The sequence below is a fragment of the Microtus pennsylvanicus genome, chromosome 1 (genome assembly GCF_037038515.1).
Source record: "Microtus pennsylvanicus isolate mMicPen1 chromosome 1, mMicPen1.hap1, whole genome shotgun sequence".
Classification (NCBI taxonomy): Eukaryota; Metazoa; Chordata; class Mammalia; order Rodentia; family Cricetidae; genus Microtus; species Microtus pennsylvanicus.
In genome coordinates this window covers 18,971,165-18,996,617 of record NC_134579.1, presented here as the reverse complement: position 1 = coordinate 18,996,617, position 25,453 = coordinate 18,971,165, and the positions used below count along the sequence as shown (strand labels likewise).

Here is a 25,453-nt window from a genome sequence, read left to right as displayed (position 1 = left end):
GTCTAAAAGGTACCAAAATAAACAAAAGTGAAAATCTAAGTCTTATGGCCCAGTTTCCCTTTGGGAAGCCACACAAAGCAACAAATAGACTGAGTGGAATGAATTTTTGCTTCTCCTTGGGCTTTTTAGTCTCTTTCTGTTGCTATTAGCATAACTTTACATGACATTAGACAGAGAGAAGAAATACAGCTTGAAGAATCCTGTCCCTGGAATTAAAAGTTATTTGCGGAAAGTGCAGCTGGACGTGGATGATGTACCTTTAAATCACCCGCCATTTACTGGAACATGGGTTCAGTTTCCAGCACTACAAGAAAAAAAAAAATCTAAAAAAAAAATGAAAAGAGAATGAAAGACAAATAAAATGCAGATCACTGGATTTTACATTAAAGAAAATAATTTAGCAACTAATAAATAACAACCCAAGAAATTTATTGATTCAAAAGAAACAAGGTCTCCGGTCTTTGTCCAAAAACTCAGTCTTCTTAAAGCAGCTTTTATCCAGGTAGCAGCCTAAAGCAGGGATGTTCTTCAGGACTTGGACATGGATCTCAGTGACCCCCAACCTCCTCTGTAGCAGTGTCTTGGCAAACAGCAAGCCTCAGTCCAGGCTCTGAGTGTGAGACAGTATTTGTAATAGTTAGAATTTTCCTTATTTGTATTTATAGTTCATAATATTTTAGCATTTTTAAATATATGTCTTTTTATTGGACAAATAGAAACAAAATCTAAAAGAATATTTATGATATTTTCTAAAATAAAAACTGGATTTGTTTATAAATTAACAGTATTTTCTCAAGTTATAAAGGTGAGCAGAAAATAATAAGTACACACTAAAGTTCAACAACTTAGGAAAATGCCATAGTTTCATACTGAAGGTAGAATATATTTGTCTTTTATAAAATTGTCTCTTTAATTAATTTGTGGATTTATACAATACTTCAGTAAGAAAACTTTCTTCAAACTCTGAATCTAATATTTATCACATAATGTCTATATACCTACACACACACACACACACTTGAGACAATGTAAAGCTTTTCTTGGCCAAGCAATATGGGGAAGCCTGAGAGTGTTCTGTGATGTAGCTCACTAATTCACCGTGGCTTTCTGGAATAACTCCTGTATGAAAAAGAAATATCATGTGCTATTAGTTTAAAAGCTTAGAGGTAACAGGTCCCACAGGTATGGGTCCATTCTATCTTGAATAAAGGTCAGGGAGTTGGAATGACTTCTGTTCCTTCAAGGTTATTGTCAACAGATGTAATATTCAGACCTGCTATTTCAGGTATTAAGAAGCAGATCTGCTTCTACCTCAAACAAAGGTCAAGGCTCTATTCCACCTGGCTTTAGAGCAGAGAGTTCTGCTCTCTCAAGGTCATTGTCAACAGGTGTGGCTAATATCTAGACCCTGTATTTCAGGTATTAAGAAGTAGATCTGTTTGTACTTGAAACAAAAGTCTATAGATACAACTAGGTTTCTACTCTCTTATGGAGATAACTGTTGATTCCACACAGGGAGTGGTTTGCCAACAGAGTGTTTTGGTCTAGTGTGTGAGCTTTAGTTGTCTTGTTCTGGCAACAGATATTCAACTAAGAATATAGCTCGTAATCCTCAGACTTGTCGTTCCATTTCCCTGTATCATGTCAATGCCATTTTTATTTTATTCCTAGATTTTGAGGTTGAGATATTTAAGCAAATGGAAATTTAATGCGGGTGATTTTCAGTATTTACTAGAACTCCCTCCCGATACTATCCTACATCTCCATTTTATTAATCTCCTATATCTATGCTCCTTTTGCCAAATAATTCTAATCCTCACCCTTCCACTCTGGAAAGTCTGAACCCGCCACTGCTAGGAGCATGGCTGAAGTCTCCCCAAAAAGATTGCTTATAAGGTCACTTAAAAGATTCTGGAATTGTACTGGTGTTATGTAAAGATTTGCTGTACTTGCATTCAGGTCTATTGGCTGCATTTTGCCATATACATGTCATTCACTTAGTTAGTGTCTTTGTCAACAGAGGCTCAGATGAGTAAGAAGTGATTTCTATAAACAGTGACCAAAGATTCAATACTTAATTCATATAAGAAATGTACATTTACTTTCAGTTTGAAGAAAACATTGGTTGTTTGCGTTGATCCAGACATCAATGTTCAAGTGGAGGGTAGGGTTGATCTAAATACTTTAGCACAAGTAGCAACAGAGGATAAAAGGGTATCAATAATATCATTGGATCATTTTATTTGAATAGTGAGTATAAAAGTAGCTGTGCTAGTTTTCTACTTTTATGGCATGATAACCAAGACTGATCAACTAAAAGAGAAACACTTTATATTCACTTGTAGTTTCTATTAATAGTTGCTTTGCCCTTTTGTTGGGATTATGGTAGCTTTCTCAGATGAAGCACATGGTCAAAGGGTGGCAGTTGCGGAGCTCACGGTTATCAGAAGTAAAGAGAGTAAAAAGAAGGGGCCAGAGTTCCAATATTCCTTTCCTGACTGCTAATTACCTAGTATTCTGTGATGGATCTCCCCTTCTAAAACTGACCTCACTTCTCCAGAACACAACCGCCTTTGAAGAACATTTTGGATACAAATTTTGGTAGTACTGATTTAAATCAAAAATTTCCCATATAATATCAGTTCTTAGTAGAAGATAAATTTCATCCTACCTCACATGAAAACTCACTGGTTAACATCATATAGTTCAATTTATGGATTGATTATAATTTTTTTTCCTGGCTTATTTAAACAATATTCCAAGGTCTGAAAGTTTGAAATTGCTAGAGAAAAAAAATATGCACATAATATTTTTAGATATGGGGATAGGAAGTGACTCCAAATAATTATACAAGCACAGTAATAACCCTGTGTTTTGACAAATGTTGTTACATGAACTTAAGCTTCTACACAATGGAGGAAACAACTGTTAGGGTACCTCATTTATGTTTATAGACATGTTCAACTTTACTGAACCACCAAAATCTGATTTCCAAACAGATTTACCATCTACCATCAAAACAACATTATAGTGATTTAGAAGTATAAAGTGCATAATGTCTTAAACTAACTTAATAACTTAAAATTATAGTCATATAAGGTCAGAGAGAATGGGAATGTAGAAAGTAGGAAGGAGGATGGAAGATTAATAGATATATGGTGACAGCTTGTTGCTAAAGAGAAAGGCCACATAAAAATAATATAAATGATGAAACAAAGCCAGAGTTAGACACAGTCATGAATGAAGAACTTATTTTTCCCTCTACTTAGATTTACATTGTATTTTATGACATTGTAAAATTATCTAATGATCATTAATTGATATATAAATGACAACCATATTCTAACATAAATCAATTATAACAGGAAAAAGGTGACAATTAAAATAACATGTCCTAAAGCTTATTTCAAACAATTAGGCAAACCATTGCTCTCTAGGCACACTGTTAATTAACTCATCTAGAGCCTCAGTAGGTTCTAGTTAATAGAAATAAAATAATAAAATTAATCAACTGAGTTTATATTAAATCTTTAATCTTCTGGGATATTTTCCTTTATTGAAGATGATGTTCATGTCTGACAGTACTAGTACAAATTCAGTTTTGCCAGTCTTTCAACATAGCTCAAAATTTAAACTCCATGTACCTATAAAATAAGAGTATAAGGAGGAACTTGCATGCAATGTATTTAAATTTAGTACTTGAAAAATACTCAATTTTTTTCTGCTAAAGTACAGATGATATTAACATTTGCTAATATGTTTATTTTTAAAGAAGTTACTATATCATTTATTTCTTAGTTTAGAATATTGATTCTTTTTCATTTATTGGTATCGGTCAGGTCATCACAGTTTCTTTTCCCTTGCTCCTCTCCTCTCAGTACCTCCCTAAAACCTTCCCTCCTCCTTTCTCTTCAGCAAAAGACAGGCCTGTCTTGGATATCAACTAGCCATTGCATATTAGGTTGTAGTAAGTTTAGGCACCTCCTTCCATATTGAAGTTGGACAAGAGAAAAGGGTCCCAAATTGCAGGTAACAGAGTCAGAGACAGCCCCTGCTCTCACTATTAGAAGTCCCACAAGACGACCAAACTACACAACTGTAACATATGTGCAGAGGGCCTAGGTCAATCCCATAAATGTTCTCTGGTTAGTAGTTCAGTCTCTGTGAGCCCCTATGAGCCCAGGATAATTTATTCTGTGGCTTATGGTTTTCTTGTGGCATTTGGACCCTTCTGGCTCTCACAATCATTGCCCCCCCACTCCAGACAGTCTGTGAGTCTCTGTATCTATTTCCATCAGTTCCTGAGTAAAGCCTCTCTAAAGGCAGTTGGACTAGGTCACAATCTATGAGGATAGTAGAATATTATTAGGAATCATTTCATTGACTTTTTTTTTTTGCGAGTCTCTAGGCTGCCCAGCTTCTGGGTCATGGCATTCCAGGCAGTGTCAGGAGGAATATCATAAACATAGTCACAGTGAGATATATGTATAACTGTGCAATGATTATAATAGAATAAATACTAAGAAGTTTAAATTTTGATTGAAATACTAACAATGAAACAATATAATAGTTTGTTCCTCCTGATTTATACTATGATTTTTTAAAAAAAATATTTGCAATTCAATTGCTTCCATAGAATGGCCATGAAATAGAAAACTATTTTAGCATTGTATACAAGGCTCTGTGAGAATCATCTCACAATGACTCTACATATATTAATGTATCAGTCTCCCCTTAACTCCTGCATAAATCTATTGCTATGATCATGTGCTATTATGAAGCAAATTTTTATACACATAAATATATAATTATATACATAAATTATATATATCAATTATTATATATCATGACATACTAAATGTATAATGTAATACATAATATATGTAATTATATATTTAAATTAATATATTGCTAGATAGATAATTTAAAGTTTAAAAATAGATAAAATTATGAAGAACAGATAGTGGGCCTGCCTGATCTTGAGAAGTAGATAAATTGTGGATATTGTAATCCCTGAAATATTTGTTGAAAGATTCTGTGAAAGGATATTCATCATTATTCTTTTCTATACTAAAGTCTGCATTTCACTTTTATACATTCCTGGAAATGCTTTTTTTTTTTGCTTGACTAATGAAACAAAATATAAGCAACCTGTAAGAAAGAATTGCTTTATTATAAAATTCACTGGTGAAAACTATACAATGAAGCACCCTAAGGAACAGGGTTTTTATATGTATTTTAGTGACAAAATATGATGCAACAGGAGAAAGAAATAAGTTTTTAATTATCCTAATCTTTTAATTTTAAAAACTAGAAGGTCTAGACCTTAAATTTTAAAAATGTAGCTCTTAACAACTGAGATATGAATGAGTTATCTTAACAACTGAGATATGAATGAGTTATCTTAACAACTGAAATATGAATGAGTTATCTTAACAACTGAGATATTGTCATTCTTACAGAAAAATTGAGTTTAGTACCCAGAAATCTCTTGAAATTCCGTATCAATTGATTCCACAATCTTCTGCCATTCATTGGCACTCATGTGAAGACACCCATACAAACACACATGCATGATTAAATAAACAGATAGATAGCAAATTATATTTTTATAAAACAACATTGAATCTTACTAAAATAAAGTTAAAAGTATTCCAACTACTGAAAGATAATTTAAAAATATAAAAGTGTTTATCAATCTCATATAATTAAAGTTCTAAAGCAAACTTATTACCAAAATGAAAAAAAAATAAGACATAATTACTTCTAAAGTAGTACGTATAATTTTTGATGATATTTATTTGCAGGTTAGTAGATAGTTTTTAAAAATCAAACTATTTTCTCAGTTTAATCAATGTTCTTTGATGTATGAAATGAATATGTGAACAGAAGGTAACATGGCATCCAATGCTGCTCTATAAGCTACGACTTACCATGCCATTGTTTCTTTGTGTGTCTGTCATTATTTTTAACTTAATGCTCGGACACAGAGAACTGCAGTGGCATAGAGCGAATGGTGGAAGTACGTATTATTGTGTGTCTTGGGTACCACAGGGTGACCTACATTGTACTTTCCTTCTCAGGGTCAAGTGCCACTCTCCCTTAACGATGCTGTATGTGGACAATTTAGTAGAAATTCATTTACGTTCTTTTTTTCTTCCATTCAGAAGAATGCCTCCTAGAATTTCTGTTGCTTTCCTTTCTTTTGTTTATTTTCTTGTTAGGTACTTGAAGATTTATTCTAGTTCCTCTTGTTTTGGTGTGGACACCTGGCCATTGCAAATACAACATGCAAGGAAATACAGTCATTGGAAGAGGCTGGTTTTGCACGTTATGTGGGATAGACAGTTAAAATTTTATTAAAAGGAAGTGCATTTAAATATAAAAATATATAAAATTAATCATAAATCTCATACATTTAGCAAAAGTATTTAAAATACGATTCACCCATATAAATATAACAGGAGAATAATATTACTATGGAATGCAAAATAAGAGATGATCTGGGTGTCATTGGCTCAATATAAATTTGTGTTACAATCTTAAATATGTCACCCATAATATTAATATAATTAGTCTCAATTAAAATAAAAGTACACCTTTGTTTTGAGCAGTTGGAGGAATTCTTAGCTACTAAACTGTTTCTTAAGCACCATCTGATGTATTTTAAGGCAGTGCAGATATATGATAATGTGGTGCAAAGAATATAAAACATAAATCATCTGGCTAGGTTTCCAGTACGAGGCATTATTTCTCTCTTGTTGAGTGGGCATTAAGTACAATTAGACAGCTGTTGGTTGCCAATGAACATGTGAGTGACACTTCTTCCTCTTTATGGTTACCTTACAATTATGGTCATTGTGCTTCATAGGTGTTGTTCCTGGGCAAACTGTTTAATTGCACCCCTCCTTTGGCCATTGGCATGTATGTTTATGGAACCATGGATAATAGACTACAAAAAAGAGGCTTCCAGGTCAGATCGAGTTTTAATTATCTGTGCCATGTGTTTTAATTGTGTAGTGTCTTCAACAATAGAGTAGCAACTCAATCCTCAAGGGCAATCAAGGACTACTTTGATAATCTATATTAAAATGGGAACCACTTGTGTTATGATATGAGGTCATGGGCCTGAGGCTGGGGGGACTACACTCATCACTGTTTCAGATCAGCATATATTATTACTGCATTCTGAATATTATTCTTATACCCACAATATGTGTATCTACTACCCCCATCAAAGACACTATCCACAGCAAATGGACATGATCCAAAAATCACAACTAGACACAAAGCATACATTTGCAGATTTTGAAGAGCCCAGGCCCAACAGATACATCTGCTTCACAGCACCTGCTTCTGTTAAACCAGAACACAATAGAGGGGGAAGAATAATTGTCTCGAGAGGGAGGGGGAATGGAGTGGGGAGGAGGGGAAGGAAGAAGTGGTAGGGGGAGATAATGTAAATTCTATCTTATTAGAACTACATTAAAATACATAAATAAAAACACAAATAATTGACCCAAGTAAATCTATGATATTTTAAATCGAGGTACCAATTTTATATCCTCAATTTCAGGAAATATCTTGGGCTAGTAAGTGAATGGGAGGATAGGAATAAAATGATCTCTGGAACTTTTCTACGCTTCAATTCTGGTTTCTATATATAACTTCATAGTAGTGAAGCTAAGATCTATTAATAATATAATGAACTTAATATTTTATGTAAAACCAATAGTTTTTATTCCACATATTTTCAGTTCTAAAAGTTCATCTTGCATTGAATTGTTTCATAACAGAAGGAGAACAAATGAATAAATATTTTTTTTGAGGCTGAGTTAGAATTTTATGCTATTAAATTTGAGTTGTAAAGAAAGGGTAGAACTAAGGCTCACACACATCCAAATAATACACACAAAAAGAAAAAGAAAAAGAAAAAGGATACATTTTCTTTAGATAATTCTATGGCTGCTATATGTTCCAGAAGGACAAACAGGTTTAACAAGATATCTTCAAAAATAATCCCATTTATGTCTTCATAAAGTAATAAGCCACCAAACTCTGTGTAAGAAGTGTTTCTGTGTTCATGTGGTACTGGAACTGAACCCAGGACCTTGTACAAGCATGGCAAGTGCTGTACCACCAAGCTTTGTAACTGGCCTTTCCTAACATTTTATTTTGAGACAGGGTCTTCCTAAGTTGCTCAGGCTGGTTTGAGCTTTCTCTCCTCCTGTTCCAGCCATCCAAGCACCTGGGATTACAGGTTAGCAAAACTGCCTTCTTGAGATTGCCACATCTCTAGGTTCATTTAAAAGGCAGAAAAGCAAAGTCCAGTGGCACACACCTACAGTTTCAGCTTATTTATAATGCCGAGGCAGGAGCATTACTGAGGCCCAGAAGTTAGAGGCCAGCCTGGGTAACACAATGAGACCTTGTCTCAAAAAGGGTATAGAATATTAACACAGAGGTTCCAGCATAATCATCTAAGAAAACAGTATAAATACGAGTCCAGAAAATCAGGAAAGTCACATTCCAGCTTGAGCTGGGCCTCATTTAGTCACTCCGGCAGGATATCCTCTCAAGTTTTCATTTCCTTATAAGGCACAGTATTAGGCTCATGTTCTACTATGGGGACTATGAGGCACCTGACTCACTATGTTCAGAAACAAAAGTTTACAGTTCAAGTAGAGCATCCTAACTTTTTAAGTCAAAATAATGACCAGAATCATAAAGGTTGGCATTTCAGTACTGAACCTAGAAAAAAATACGATGCAATACTAATGTCAAAATCAAAAGCTCATTTGACAGAGATCTTCTAAGTATATGTATGGATGACAAAAATTCCATAATAATTGTGCACTTGCAATTTGTGACTATGTCAAAAGGGAGAACCAAAATGATTCTGAGTTTTATCAGGACACATGTTGAGAAAGAAAATAATTCTTTTTCCATTCTCATTTAAATGATAAGCATGTCATAATGTCTTATAAAAAATAAATGTAAGTAAAATTTAACTTAGTTTCCTTCTTAATTTGTTTTTTATAGAAGACATATTAATTTCATTTTGAACATGATATGCCAAATATCCCGAGGTTCCTGGAATGAAGTCATGTAATTCTCCACGGAATTTCTCCAAGGCATCAATTGATATATAACCTGTTACCATGTTGTTCACGGGATAATTCCGAAAAGGGAAGTACATCTGCTTTTCTACAACTGGAGTGCTTATAAGATGACTCTCCGCACTTTTGTACTGGAAAATTTTCATCTTGTTCCCAAATAAAACTACAAATTTTTCTTCGTATTTCTTTTTGCAGACACGCAGGAGGAAGAACAAAATGGCCCAAGGCCACTGAGTTTTTCCTTTCAGTATTAGCTACCGCAGAGAGATAGTAGGCATGACAAACTGTAGCATTATCTTCTATGTACTCGGTGCTGTGGTATAGTCTCAGCGTATCCGGATGCGAGACATCACAGCTGAATAGGAAGTTGGCAGCCTGGACATCGCTGATTGCCCCGCCTTTGTCCACTGTGGAGGCAAGAGCACGTGTCTGAATAAACATTCTAATGAGTTAAAATATAGAAGAATAGACTTGACTGCTTTGGAGTTTGTGAAATTTTTGTCACTTGAACGAAGAAGTACGTAGAGTCCTTGACAGAATATGGCATTAAAGATATCCTTTTATGAAGCTGCTGGCAATGGAAAATAAACTTTCTATAGGTATGACCATGAAGTCATGTAATTTTCTAAACAACACAGTAATCAAACAATATGGCTATATAAAAATAGTGACTTGATTATTAATGAATTTTATTATTGATAATACATACTGCAAAATTACAAGTGCATTTCCCAATATAAGAAATCAATAGGCAGAGAGTGACCATTTTGCATCCTGATTTGAATGAAGCATGGTGGTATATACCCTTAAATGCAGGACTCAGGAGAGACAGGAGGGTATCTCTGAAATCAAAACTAGCTTTATTTTCACAGCAAGGCTTTGACTAAAAATAATATTTCGGACAGTAAGGATATATCAGATTTAGACTGCATTGTCTAGAACATAGTATTATTCATGGGAGATCAAAATAAAAAAGTTAATTCTGTAAACCAAATTGTATATGAAAAGTGGCAAGTTGCCTAAGATTTACTTTAAAATAATCTATTGACAAACATCATAAAGACATTATGTGACTGAAGAGTTAAAACGTAGTTAAAATGCATCAGTCATTGTGTTCTCTCCACTTTAGAGCTGATTTGTTTCCAATTTCTCATTACAGTTGCATGAGTAAAGAATAAGTCCAGAAAGAGTCTTAAAGTGTTTTACCATTGAGCTAAATCCCAGACGTTAAATGTAAGAAGTGCTTTTACCAGCTTCCCCAGTTTGTTAGAAAGTTTAGATGAAACAAACCATTTGCTTAAAAAATGTTAGAGAAATAGAAAAACTGACTCAGAAGAGGTAGAAAGGCACGAAAGCAAACAGTCTTTAAGGTGTTAAAGACAGTTAATCAAATTCTGACAAAAATATCAGAAAAATATTGATTCAGTAGATTTTCAGTTGAAACCTACTGAGTATTGAAGGAACAAGATGGTCTGGGACAGATAGAGACAACACTGTAAGCACAAAACAGAGTTGACATCTATTATGTGACATATTGCCTTGATCTTGGAATAATAAAGTAGACTGGGTTGTGGTAGCTCTTGCCTTTAATCCCAGCACTCAGGAGGCAGAGGTAGGTGGATCTCTGTGAGTTCAAGGCCAGCCTGGTCTGCAAGAGCTTGTTCCAGGACTATTCCAGGACTTCCAGAAGCTATTCAGCAGAGAAACCCTGTCTTGAAAAACAAAGACAAAATAGAAAGAACAAAAAAGAAATAATAAGATTGCATAAGAATTCAGAGCATTTCAACTTAAAGAAAATATTATTTTTGCTCTTATAGTGATTATTCACATGTCAAGAGCATGAAAATTTGACTTGAACGTGAGGAAATAGGTAAGTATGGTATGCTACACACACTGCTGTTCCCAGGTGCTGAATATCAAGTAAAATTTTAAATCCTATGGTGAAAGAATGATACTGGTAGGGGGCTGAGGAACTGGGAGACTCATACATACTAAAGAAATGGAGCATTTGAGTTGTTTGGCTATTACAAGCAACATCAAGATCTGTAACAGCAATAATCAAAGAAGAGAAAACATATCTTTCCTCAACGCCTCTGACTATGCCACATTGAGGTATTGTCCTCCAGATAGTTATCTTCATGTCCTGTACATACAGTGCATTCAGCCTATTACAAGCAGCAAAAAGAACAGGGCCTTTGAGGGGGATTTTTTAAAATTTATTTATATATTATGAATTTCCACATCCTCCCCTCCTCCCCTTTCCCTCCCTCTCTCCCGTCCTCTTCCCTCTCCAGTCCTAAGAGAAGTCAGGGTTCTCTGCCCTGTGGGAAGTTCAAAGCCTTCCCCGCTCCATCTAGGTCTAGGAAGGACTAGGCTCCCCAAAAGCCAATACATGCAGTATAATCAAAGCCCAGTGCCATATCATTGGCTTCTCAGTCAGCCCTCATTTTCAGCCACATTCAGAGAGTCCGGTCTGATCACATGCTCGTTTAGTCCCAATCCAGCTGGCCTTGGCGAGCTCCCATTAGATCAGTCCCACCATCTCCGTGGGTGGATGCAGCCCTTGTGGTCCTGACTTCCTTTCTCACTTTCTCCCTCCTTCTGCTTTTCATCTGGACCTTGGGAGCTCAGTTCAGCGCTCTAATGTGGGTCTCTGTCTCTATCTCCATCCATTGTTGGATGACGGTTCTATAGTGATATGCAAGATATTCATCAGTGTAGCTATGGAATAAGGCCAGTTCAGGCACCCTCTCCTCTGCTGCCCACGGACCTAGCTGGGGACATCTCCTTGGACACCTGGGAACTGCTCTAGAGCCAAGTCTCTTGTCAACCATTTTAAAACCATAAGAGATCAAAAAAGCTTTATCAAAGAAGACATTGATACAGCAAGAGATAGAACCAATGTTATTTAAAATGGAAGCTAAAATCCCATGTAACAATTTAAAAAATTGGAAAATACATGCAATTACAGATTTATGACTCACTAATATTAATTTAGCTTCACATCTGTATATGACAGGGTTCTCTAGAGTCACAGACATTATAGAATGTATATCTATCTATCATCTATTCGTATATATTTTAATATGTATATTTTCTAACAAAATATGTATATGAATTTATTGGAATGACTTGCAGGTTGCACACTAACAATGGATACTTGTGAATGGGAAGTCCAAGAATCTAGTAGCTGCTCAGTCCCATGAGGCTGAGAGTTCCAGCTCATCTGCTGGGTATGCTGGAATCCTGAAGAGTTAGGCTGCACTGACAGTGAAGGAATGGATATGCTGACAAGGCAGGAGCAAACAGGCAAAGAAGGAACCCTTCATTCTTCCATTGTCCTTTTTGTGTTTCTAGAAGGTGTGCCACAGATTAAAGGTGTGCTTCAAGCACCCAGGTACAAATTAAAGGCATCTCCTCTCACCTCAAGGTCTTGATTAAAGGCATTCGTCTTCTTGTTTCAAGATTGGAATCACAATTGTGACCTCCATTTCTAGATTATAGTTCATCCTGGATATAGTCATTTTGGAAACCAAGAATAGCCATTACAACAACAATATTTGAAAATATTAATAAATATTACAAATCATTTGATACAGAGAAGGTTCAGAATGTATCATTAATGGATTATTTACTCTAAGAGCTGTCTTACATGGGAAGGTAGGTGTGTTTCTGAGCAGGGATGGCAGTTGGAATGACTTCTAAAAACTATAATTTTAGGGTATTATTTTTTAGCTACTTTGTTACTTCAAAATTATTTTATTTTAATATTATTTTAAACAAAATATACTTTAAATATGTTCAAATCTGAGTGGTAAGAAATTTATTCTGTCTTTAGAAATTTTTTCTATTTTTCTGTTTTTTTCTCTGGGTGGTTGGATTTAAATCAATGGTCTATTTAAAAGGAATGTCATATTCATATGGTACAATGACTATAGCTGGCTTCCATTGAGATTCATGTTCCAGAATTGCTGTTGATTAAAAACCCAAATTGTTCACCAATGCTGTGCTATAAACTAAATTTCTCTGGAGTCGTTTTGAATATTAAAAAAAGTTTTAAAGAGGTATAAAAAGTTAAAACAAATATGGTTAGAAGAGCTAGAGTTTGAACTTCTACTTTATTATTGGAGAATTTCAAGAAATTTAACATTTTGCCCTTGTGGATTTAATAAGTTCAGGCTTCACATTCTGAAACAGTTATATTAAAAAAAATCCCAAAGTAATTGGCGAAGTCATATGTCCAAGGGCTACTCTTTCATGTGTATGAATAGCTAGTACTTATAATAAAGAACATTTTATATTTAGATAGTTATAAAGTAGTATTACTATAAAATGAAAATGTTATAATTGAGAGATATTGAAAGATGTTCATACATGTTCATTATCCTAAAGGGAAACTCAATACTGTCAAGGATAATATTTATACAAACATACACACACTACACACACACACACATATGCATACATATTTGTATATCCTTGAGTATTGAATAAAATTGTCTACATTTAAACGCCTAGAGTCCTTACATTTTATTCTAAAATGATTATATACAGGGTTCTCAAAACAGAAAGATTATAATTATATATAGAAATATGTTTTAAAAGAAGATATAAATATTACATTAAGTAAATTTCAAAGATTGCTGCATTATTCTAATAATTGGAGAAAATTACAGTGTACAAGAAGTAAACATAAAAGCATATGGACTTATATAGTAATTGATGATTGTGTATATGATTTTTCTGCTTCCTGTTTGCTATCTTTCAAGATTTGTTTTTTATGTTTCTTTAGAAATACTGAGACACACAGACTTTATAAAATAAAGAATCCTAATTCTGGAATGATACTCTTGATTGTACTTGATAGGAAAAGGAGACTTCAAGATTTACACATTTTATAATCTTTCTCTCTTATTTATTTTTTAATTATTAAATTTGTTCATTTATTTTTCATCCCAACCACAGTTTCCCCTCATTCCATACCTTCCATTCTCCAACCAATTCCCACATCCTCTGCTTCTGCTTAGAAAGGGGTTAATTTTCAGTGGGCATCATCAAAATGTAGAATATCAAGTTGTGGTTTGACTGTACTCCTCTTCTTGTACTATGGCTGGACAAGACAACCCACTGTGAGGAATATATTCCTAATAGTCAGCCAAAATGTTAGGGAGAGACATTATTCCCACTGCTGATTAATACTTCGTTGGTGTTTGAAATAGTCTTTAGTAAACAGTATCAGGTAACTAGAATACCCGCATGCAAAAATATGAAACTGATCCTTGTTGTACTTGTACAGTGTTTATTTGTAACATGGAGGGCTGGCTTGTTTGTTGAGGTTTCTGTCCCACCCGGTACCCCACAACTGTTTAGCCCCAAAGAAAATCACATATAGGTCTCCATAAATTATAAGCTGATTGGCCCAATAGCTCTACCCTCTCACTGGCTGACTCTCATATCTTGATTAACCCATTTTTCTGATCTATGTTAGCCATGTGGCTCAGTACTTTTTTTCAGTGGGGCAGATCACATCCTCCTGGTTCAGTGGTCTGGGCTGGAGTGGGAGGAATCAACTTCCTCCTTCCCAGAATACTCCTGTTCTCATTATATCATTTTTACTTCCTGTTTGGTTTTTCCACCTATATTTCCTGTCTAACCAATCAACGTTTATTTATAACATGATTGACAGAATACAGACAATTCTCCCACACCATTTATTTGAATTGGACAACCACTTACATATTTGACCTTATAAGACTCTTAGAAAAAGTGTCCTGGGTATTGGCCATGGTAATAATGTTTTATAATGATGAAAAGAAAAGAAATCCAAGACCAAAAGCAAAATAAAATGAAAATAAACTAGATTGAAAGAATTCTAATAAAAAATCAGTTAAGGAAATAGGAAAGATGCCCATGCTTTACATCTGAAAGAAGATACATGTCATATCAATTATATCTTACGTGTCTATGGATGGCCCCTCTCTATTTCTCTCAGACAATTTAAAGTACATAAAAGTCTTGAGTAGAATATAGTTAAACTTTCTTTGGACCACCAGTTCCTGAATAATGACATGGACATTTCTTAATAAGCTTGAAAGCTTATTCTTAGCTTAAGCTTGTTCCCAAAATGCTCTTACAGCTTAATTTAAGCATATTAATTTATCTGCTACCATGTGACTCGTTACCTTTCCTCAAGACAGCGTACATCCTAGTTCCTTAACATCTGGCTTGTGAAATCTCTATTTCACAGATTTTTCCTAGATCTCCTATCTCTTCTCATAAGTGCTTCCCATACTCTCCTGTCTAGCTATTGATTGTTCAAATCTTTGTTCAACCAGTCAGAAGATCTCTAGGCTGTGGCACATATTCACAGTGTGATCAAATATATCACAACAGTAGATATTCATTTAAAGAAGATATATAGAATTATAATTCCATGGCATAGTGGTAGACATCAGCAACTATTATAGAAATAAAGTAGTAATTATGAAAATTATAGGGGACAGTTAGGCCTAGTGATGGTGTCAAGAAAAGAGGCCTGCATATATTGATGCTCAGCATGCATATTTTTATAGAATTTTAAAACCAGAATGGATACTACATTTTAAAAACTGTTGTTTAGGAGCCTACTACTCTAGAACCTTCTGAGAATATATCCATATATGAAAATAAACTAAATGAGTGAGTAAATAGTAGGGAAGATAATTAGTACCCCAACTAGACATTTTCTGACAACAAGCTCCAGTTCCATGAATGAAAGAATATTATTAAGTTTTAGGCCAAAGGGACCTCATGGAACCCTTCAACCATCACATACTATTGACAAGGCTATTTTTTAATCTTCAAAATCTGATAATAAGGCTCTATTGCTCAGGATAGTGTTTTCTATTTCCATCCATTTGCATGCAAAATTCAAGAAGTCATTGTTTTTTACTGCTAAGTAGTACTCTAATATGTATATATTCCATACTTTCTTCATTCATTCTTCCATTGAATGGCATCTAGGTTGTTTCCAGGTTCTGGATATTACAAACAATGCTGCTATGAACATAGTTGAACATATACTTTTGTTGTATGATAGGGCATCTCTTGGGTATATTCCCAAGAGTGGTATTGCTGGGTCCAGGGGTAGGTTGATCCCGAATTTCCTGAGAAACCGCCACACTGCTTTCCAAAGTGGTTGCACAAGTTTGCACTCCCACCAGCAATGGATGAGTGTACCCCTTCCTCCACAACCTCTCCAGCAAAGGCTATCATTGGTGTTTTTGATTTTAGCCATTCTGACAGGTGTAAGATTGTATCTTAAAGTTGTCTTGATTTGCATTTCCCTGATCGCTAAGAAAGTTGAGCATGACCTTAAGTGTCTTTTTTTTTTTTTTTTTTTGGCCATTTGAACTTCTTCTGTTGATAATTCTCTGTTCAGCTCAGTGCCCTATTTTATAATTGGATTGATTAGCCTTTTACAGTCTAGTTTCTTGAGTTCTTTATATATTTTGGAGATCAGCCCTTTGTCAGTTGTGGGGTTGGTGAAGATCTTCTCCCAGTCAGTGGGTTGCTTAGTGACAGTGTCCTTTGCTTTACAGAAGCTTCTCAGTTTCAGGAGGTCCCATTTATTCAATGAGGCCCTTATGTCTGTGCTACTGGGGTTATACGTAGGAAGTGGCCTCCTGTGCCCATGTATTGTAGAGTACTTCCCGCTTTCTCTTCTATCAGGTTCAGTGTGTTCAGACTGATATTGAGGTCTTTAATCCATTTGGACTTGAGGTTTGTGCATGGTGATAGATATGTATCTATTTTCATTCTTCTACAGATTGACATCCAGTTTTGCCAGCACAATTTGTTGAAGATGCTCTTTTTTTATCCTGAGTGAGGTACACCAGACCCAAAAAGAGGAACATGGGATGTACTCACTCATAGTTGGTTTCTAGCCATAAGTAAAGGACATTGAGCCTATAATTATGATCCTAGAGAAGCTAAATAAGAAGGTGAACCCAAAGAAAAACATATAGTCACCCTCCTGGATATTAGTCTTCATCAGGCGATGAAAGAAGACAGAGACAGAGTCCCATATTGGAGCACCAGACTGAAACCCCAAGGTCCAAATCAGGAGCAGAAGGAGAGAGAGCACGAGCAAGGAACTCAGGACTGCGAGGGGTGCACCCATACACTGAGAGAATGGGGATGTTCTACCGGGAACATACCAAGGCCAGCTGGACTGGGTCTGAAAAAGCATGGGATAAAACCGGACTTGCTGAACATAGTGGACAATGAGGGCTGCTGAGAAGTCAAGAACAATGGCAATGGGTTTTTGATCCTACTGCACATACTAGCTATGTGGGAGCCTAGGCTGTTTGGATGCTCACCTTACTAGACCTGGAAGGAGGTGGGAGGTCCTTGCACTTCCCACAGGGCAGGGAACCCTGACTGCTCTTAGGGCTGATGAGAGAGGGGGAGTTGATTGGGAGAGAGGGAGGGAAATGAGAGGCAGTGATGGGGAGGAGACAGAAATCTTAAATAAATAAATAAATAATAATAAAAAATAAGAATCAATAAAAAGGCTCTATTGCTGAAGACAACACTTAATACATGTCATCAAACATGGGGACATCCAGCTGGTGACTAACTAGAAACCTCACCACTGCTGAATAGTGTTTGTGATACTGGAAGGTACTAAGTACTCAGCTAAAATCTCTGTGACCTACAACAGTGATTTACCTGCAAAATACACGGGCACACATGTTTTTGTATTAACCAAATAGTTTTTGAGCGAGTTTAAGACTCATTTGAAGAGATGAAACTCATACAACTTAAGTGATTAAAAATTAGATTAGATATGGAACTACAGAAAAACCTAATACTAATGTTTGGTTAATGGAGCATAGCAATAAAATGAGTCCCAAAGAAATACTACTATTTCCACATATCATTGTGCTACTTAGACATCTTTAGAGAATTTTCTTTGCAGTGTGTTGAAACAAACAGAGAAATTTGAACAGAATGAGAGACTTTTGAGAACTCAGTCTTCAATGGGATATCTTCATCAAGCCTTCCTTCAGGAGTCAGTGCAGAAAAACAGGCAGAAAGATTGTAAGAGCCAGAAGTGATGGATAACACATAGGAAACAGAGTCTTTAGTCACAGCAGGACTGACACATATTTGAGCTCTCAGAGTCCATGTTAGCATGCCGAAGGCTTACACAGCTTCAAGTCACAAGTGGTATAGCATATGAGACAGGAAAGATGAAATAATCTTTCAATTATCTCTAATTAAGACCCACTAGCAAAAGAACAATAAGTTTTCTTCACTGGAATTTCATTGAGTATATTAACCACAAATCAGGGTAGGCCACAGGCTCAGGAGTAGTTGGCTGCCACAAAACAAACTCAGTGATTATTTTGTAAATGGCTTATCTCAATTGACTTTGCTTTGCATATTTTCTCATATTGAACTTTTAATTATTCATTTTGGTTTCTTTTTTGTTGGAGTTTGTAAGTATTCTTCATTTATTTACTTATTTGTTTGATTTTTGTTTGAAAAAGACACAAAGAAATAGAGTATAATGTTGGATGGGTAGGGTTGTTGAGTGATCTGGAAGGAATTGGTGGCAGGAATAACCATAATCAAAGTATATTGTAAGAAATTTTATCAATGAAAATGTTGTTTGGTCGGGCGGTGGCGCATGCCTTTAATCCCAGCACTCGGGAGGCAGAGGCAGGTGGATCTCTGGGAGTTCGAGGCCAGCCTGGTCTACAAGAGCTAGTTCCGGGACAGGCACCAAAGCTACAGAGAAACCCTGTCTCAAAAAACCAATAAATAAATAAATAAAATAAAAATTTTTAATCCAAGGCAAGAATAATCACTACTTTGTGAAGATACATTTATTGCTCTCTATGCCAAAGAGAAAAAAAAATAATGGAAGATCAACCACTACCAACTACAAACTAAAAGTCAAATTTTATGTTATTTATCAATGAAAAATAAAGCAATAACTCAGAATACTGTGCTTATATATACTGTAAAATCAATTCTTTGAAGTCCCATTTAAAGAGTGAGTATACAGCTCAATTGATAGTTTTTTCTTAGCATGAGTTAAAACTGTGTTCTGTCAAAAAACTCACCTAGACCCAGACATGATGGCATATACCAACCAGTACTCCAGAGGCAGACACAGGTAAATGAAGGTTCAAGGTTATCTTCATCAACACAAGAATCATCATTGTTTTCATGAGGCCCCGTCTCACAACTAAATGAAATAACAAATAACTTAATTATTTACTTTTCCTTTTTAAATATAAACAATTATTTTAAAGTCATGGACTACTTTTTTCTAAAGATGATTATATCAATGTTGCTTACAGTAGTAACTCCTTAACTTTTTTAAGTGACGAGTAAGACTTATAATGTCAAATAAAACCGATAACTAATATTTCTCAGTTTTGTTTTACTCTATACAAATAGGGTAGATGAGGTCAGATGAAGTAAATGCTAAATGCTTGTGAGGTTATGTGACGTATAACTTTATTCCAGAAAGACAAAACGGAAAAAGTAACAAATATTGTCAAATCTAAACACCTAAAATTGATAACACTTTTGTTGCCTCAATTTAAATTAGAAGAATTTTTTCTCACATAAGACCTTTTTGTAGTTCCATTTTTTAGTGTGATATATTTCATATTCTTAAATGTCAATTTTTTACCATGCTGATGGGAGCAGAGCTATTACAAACCTCTCATCTGCCAAAAAATATCCTTGTTTTCACAAGATGTATTAAAAGTTGTTTAGCTCCAATAAAAGGTTGATACTTCAAAAGACTGTTTTTTATTTTAAAAAGAAAGAAAGAGAAGACAAGCCTCACAGGCAGCTTCATAAAGTTCTGCATTTTAAAAATGTTCTCTCAGTATAGTCATGTGCTCTGATATGCACATGCATATCAGAATACTCTTTTGCTTATAAGACGTCATGACAACAATGGAGTGGACACAAGGTGGCCAAAAGCTATCATATGACACAGACCATTTGCATAATATTGTGATTATTATTGACACTGGGCAATGACAGACTATAAAGGTGGGTTGTAAAGAGAAACCTTTAGTTCTATATTAAAATAGACATTTGCATTATAGGAAGCTTCCTATATATAGGAAGGAAGCTTCATGTATAGATTATAAATAGCTCAAAGTGGACATACTGCTACTTCATTTCTCTGCTTTAAGTTCTATCCCAGACGACAACCCAGAATAAATGCACAGAATACCCCATGTCATGGATCTTAGCGACTTGGATAGTTACTAAACCAGGGGGCTGTGATAGAAGTGGGAGATACTGATGCTCTTGTTTAATTTGTCAGCATAGTCTGCTACTGAAGACGATGTGTAAAACCTTTTAACACTGGGAAAGTAACCCAATAGTGATTAAACTTCCAGGTTACTGCCCACTTGATTTCTCCATATTTATGAATAAAATATGTAGTGTCTTCAGGAATAGGATCTTACTCTAACATTCTATATGCTAAACATGAGCAATATCTGTGTACTGTAGGTTTATGATGGGGGACAGGTTATGACATTGGACGACAATGCAGAGCTAGTAAACCCATGGGAATTTTTATTTTTGTGAATGTCTCATTCATACAACTATCAGGATTTTGACCCATATTATAGCATAATTCTATTTAAAGTCTTTTTACATATATATTTAGGTTAGGAAGCTTATACTTCCTAGTAGAATTCCAAATAGCCATTTTGAAAAGCTTTTACTGTTAGTTGCCCCTTACTTCTCCTCCACTTTTCCTTCCCCTTCCAAACTCCTTGATTTATCTTTTTGATCAAAGAGAAACCAGCAATCGATACTGATATGCTTATTATGAGATATTTTGCAATCCTTGCATTTTAGAAAACTTCAAATGATTTTACATGTAACTTGGTTAAGGCAAAAATAACTTCAGACTGTCTAACCAATTGCAGTTCCTTGAGCAGCCAGGCTAGACACAGTCTGTAACAATAGAAGGCCTTGTGCTTTACACAGCCTGCGAAAACTCTAACTTCCTGATTTGACAGATGCTATAGGAAGTCATTGTTTCAGATAAGACTGCTGTTATCTGCTTTGCTTTTTCACCCTGGAATTTAATGGGGAAGGGCAAAAGAGATCCAGGGCTTTGATGCTTAACAAATTACTTAAGTAATCAATATCTATATAAATAAACAATCTTTCTGTTTAAGAGACAGTTGCTGAATCCTCAGATGTGCATTCTCCCCCTCCCCCACTGACTCCATACTTCTTTTCTTTGAGACTGGAACCCCTCTGAAGCTGGACTTCAGCACATATTACTAAATATTAGAAATAGTAAGAAACTATATTACTTAGGTTAAGTTCCAACAGGTCAGGTTACTCTCATAGATAATGTTTCTAGATGGCCTCTCTATTGTTATGATAGATGACCATGATCAAAACTGACTTAGATGAGAACAGGGTTTATTTTGCTTCTACTTCTGAGTAATGTTCATTACTAAAGGAAGTCAGGACAGGAACTCTGGCAGTTTCTTAGACGCAAGAACTGAAGTAACAGTGGCAAGTTTTGTATTGTTTTGTATTGCATTCTCAATCAGTTGTCTTATATACTCTAGGACCAAGTGTCCAGGATAACATAGCCCACACTCAGCTGGGCCCTCCCACATTACTTGTTAATCAAGAAAATACCCTAAACACATGCTCAGTAGTTTTATCAAGGAAATCCCTTAATTGATGTTCCATTTCACGAGATTAGTTTAGACCAGCTGTTTCTAACCTGTGATTAATTACCCCTCTGGGCATCATCTCTCAGATGTATGGTATATCAGATATTTACATTGAATTTCATAAAAGTAGCAGAATTAAAGTTATTTAATAGCAATAAAAATAAATTTATGGTTGGAGGTCAGTACAACAGGAGTAACTGTATTAAAGAGATACATTAGCATTAGAAAGGTTGGGAACCACTGCTGTAGACTGTGTTAAACTAGCAAAAAGAATCAAAGTAAAGAATTAAAACCACATTTAGAAATGAGGAACATCGTTTTCCTTCATTTGAGGGAAATAAGATTAACTAAAAGAGAAGAGAAAAAAAGTGGCATCTGGCATTGTAAGACACCACGATGTCCATTGGTCATAAAAGTTTATTTGCAGAGTCTACTGTTAATAACCATAGGAAATACAGATTCCTCAATATTTGATAGGCATTTATTGTATATGGATTTTTTTGCCTTTATGAAAATGACCCAATATCTGCAATTATAGTTTTACTTTAAATTGCAAGGGCTACCTCAATAAAATCTGTCAGCTTACTCTGTATTAGGGTTTATCTTGAAATGTGATTGCCAGCATGAATGATTTGAGATTGCCTCCAGATCATTAAAAAATGTTAACTGCTCTGAATTTATAGAATGATTATTCTCATTGTTGTATGGAAGTTTTCTCTGAAGTGAAATATTCACTCAGGGAATTAGGGAGAGATTCATGGGTGAGAAACAACAGGTAAAGAATGATCACATGCCTGGGAAGTTTGAAACTCTCAAGAGTACAAAGTGCCCTTCCTAGGGTTACACAAGCAGCAAACCCTTTTTGGTCTGATTCTTACCAGCTGAGCTGCAGGGAGAAAATTCTGAGACATTAAGCTCCCTGCTGGTGACGCTGTGAGCTCCAGGGATGCAGCTTTCCTGTATCATAATCTGTGTTGGGGTCAGTGTTTTACAGATGCAGCTATTTTTGGTGTAAGTAACCCATCACCTATTACCTGTAATCCTGTTAGTAACTCCAGAAAAGTCTTATTGCCTCACTAAACTAGACTTCATTGCAATTAGGCTGGTCTGCTGTGGATTGTTTGTTAGTTGAATAGACTGGTGAGTGTGTGTTTGTGTTTGTGTGTCTGTCTGATGGTCCAGCAAAAAGCTCTCATAAAACACTCATCATCTGGTGCTACAAGGTTCCCTTGTGATGTTACCTTCAACATATTATACTTTAAGAAGAGATTGAAACATATAATGATAATTGGAGCAAAATTCTCTTTAAGCATGAAGTCAACTGAAAGTTTTAGAAATATCTTCCAACAATTATAAAATTAAGGACTGCAGTGATTTTTCATTCAACAAACTATTTGTTACACAACCATGAGGACCCAGATTCAATCTGCAGCACTCACAAAACCCAGCTATTGGAGCGTGCATCTGTCATTTTAGCATTGAGAGACTGGGCACATCTCTGGGGCTCATTCGACAGCTGACATAATGAAGTCCTTGAGATCCAGGTTCAGTGAGAGCCCGTTTCAAACACTGAAATGGAGAATGGCTGAGGAAGAAATTTATCTTGACTTCTCATGTCTGTGAGAATGTATAAGCACATCTCAAAATGTATAAACACATACAAATCCATACATTATAAGAGAGTAGACAAATTCCTTGAAATATGACATCACTGGCATTAGGGTGTAACATGGTAATAATCAAGATGGGAGAATTCCTCCAGAATATGTATTTTCATCAGAAAAAGGCGAGAGGTAAATAAGCATGTCATAAACGATGAAAATGTAGATAAAATTATCTTTTTAAACTGCTTAAAACAGAATATAACTTGACATCACTGTAGCACATGCAAAAGAAAGAATTGTCATGTTGCTTTAAAAAATATGAAAGCTCTGGCACTGAAAGAAATTATAACATTACGTTTCCTGGAGTTCTCAAGATGAAGCGAAATGATCAAGTGTCTTAAAGCATTCAGGGAAGAGAGAGACTTACTGCATTTTCAAGGTCCTTTCCAAAGCTATAATTTTATGAATACTTCATTAGATGCAGTGATATTGAATAAAAACTGTCATAAAACAAAAATTCATCTCATAATCATAGAAGTTCCATTTTTGGCCAAGAACCTTCTCTTCTATTAATTTCAGAAAAATAGTTAATCACAGAGTTATATGGAAGAAAAAGTATTAGTAAAAATTAATAATACACTTAAAATTTGACCAATATAAAATTAGAGTCTAAAATTTTGACAATAACTTTATATAAATTGAAATCTCTGATTGTGGTAGACAAAAGATACAAAACTCTTTAACTATAAATACATTTATGTATACTTTTATTTAACTAAATTTTTATTAATATGTAGATTTTATTTTAATGTTGCTTTTTAAACTTTTGATATTATAATTTAATTATAAACTTTACCCTTATCTTTTTTTCCTTCCTTGCACTCCTATATATCCCTCCCTAATTTCCTTCAAATTTTTGGCCTCTCTCTCTTTTGTTTACTATGATTGAATGAAGATAAGTCTCTCTCTATATAGTATACTTTTCTAAATATAAGTTGTTCAGCATGGATAATACTATTTGTATGCACATTTTCAACACTGAAACACACCATTATTTAGCTTTATTAAAATTTTTACACATAATTATAATTTTTCTTTAACAATGGCTTTATAACGCTTTGCAACCAAACAAAATGATTTTGTTTATATTTACATAGGCAGATTCTTTAAACCTATATTTCAAATACTCTTTAATTATCCCCAAATTGTTAGCACCCCTGCACTGATGGCTTATTTGTTAAATAAACCTCTCTTTTCTTTTCTGTACTTTTAATTTATAATATACATTACATTTTATTTTCAGAAAAAGCATCTTCATGAGAATTCATTAGCTCTAACTTCTTTAAAACCTTCCTTATAATATCAATAAAAATATAACTTAATACATAACTATTACAATGACAGATAATGTAACTTCTTTAATAAAAACCTAAAATACTACATTTTTGTAAGAATAAAATCTTTATTTCATGTAACATAAATTATACCTTTCCTCCAAAATGTTATATCACACAAGGATTATGGAACTCTGAGCTTTTATGTATATCCTGTTCTACATCGGTATTTTAAATTATTGGTATTATTCAGGCATTGAACTCTACTAGAATACTGGATTTCCAAGTCATTTCATATTTTAAAGCAATTTCTGTAGTTTTCTTTAGTACCTAGTCTTGCATAGTAACATTTATAATAATATAATAAACATTATTAATTTGAAACATCGTCGATAGTTTATGTGGTAAATGAAGATGGCTTTAAATAATCGGGGAAAGCCTCACCCTGCTCCATTTCCTGGCCAATCAATAAGAAATGTTCTGACCAGGAACGGGGTGATTCTCACAGCAATTATGCTGATGTTAATGAAGTTAGACAATCTCCATTCAACTTGACCTTATGATAGTATTAGAATTGATTATGTACTAAAATGTTACAATTACTATTCAGATTAAATGTTTTCATATTTGGAATTGAAATAATCTTTTAAACTCACCTCTTCTTT

At 34.8% G+C, this 25,453-nt stretch overlaps 1 pseudogene; it reads right to left on the bottom strand.

The window, feature by feature from the left end:
- Positions 1–9,007: 9,007 nt before the first annotated feature.
- LOC142837868 (telomere repeats-binding bouquet formation protein 2 pseudogene) lies at positions 9,008–9,560 on the bottom strand (annotated as a pseudogene).
- Between the last annotated feature and the right edge of the window lie 15,893 nt (positions 9,561–25,453).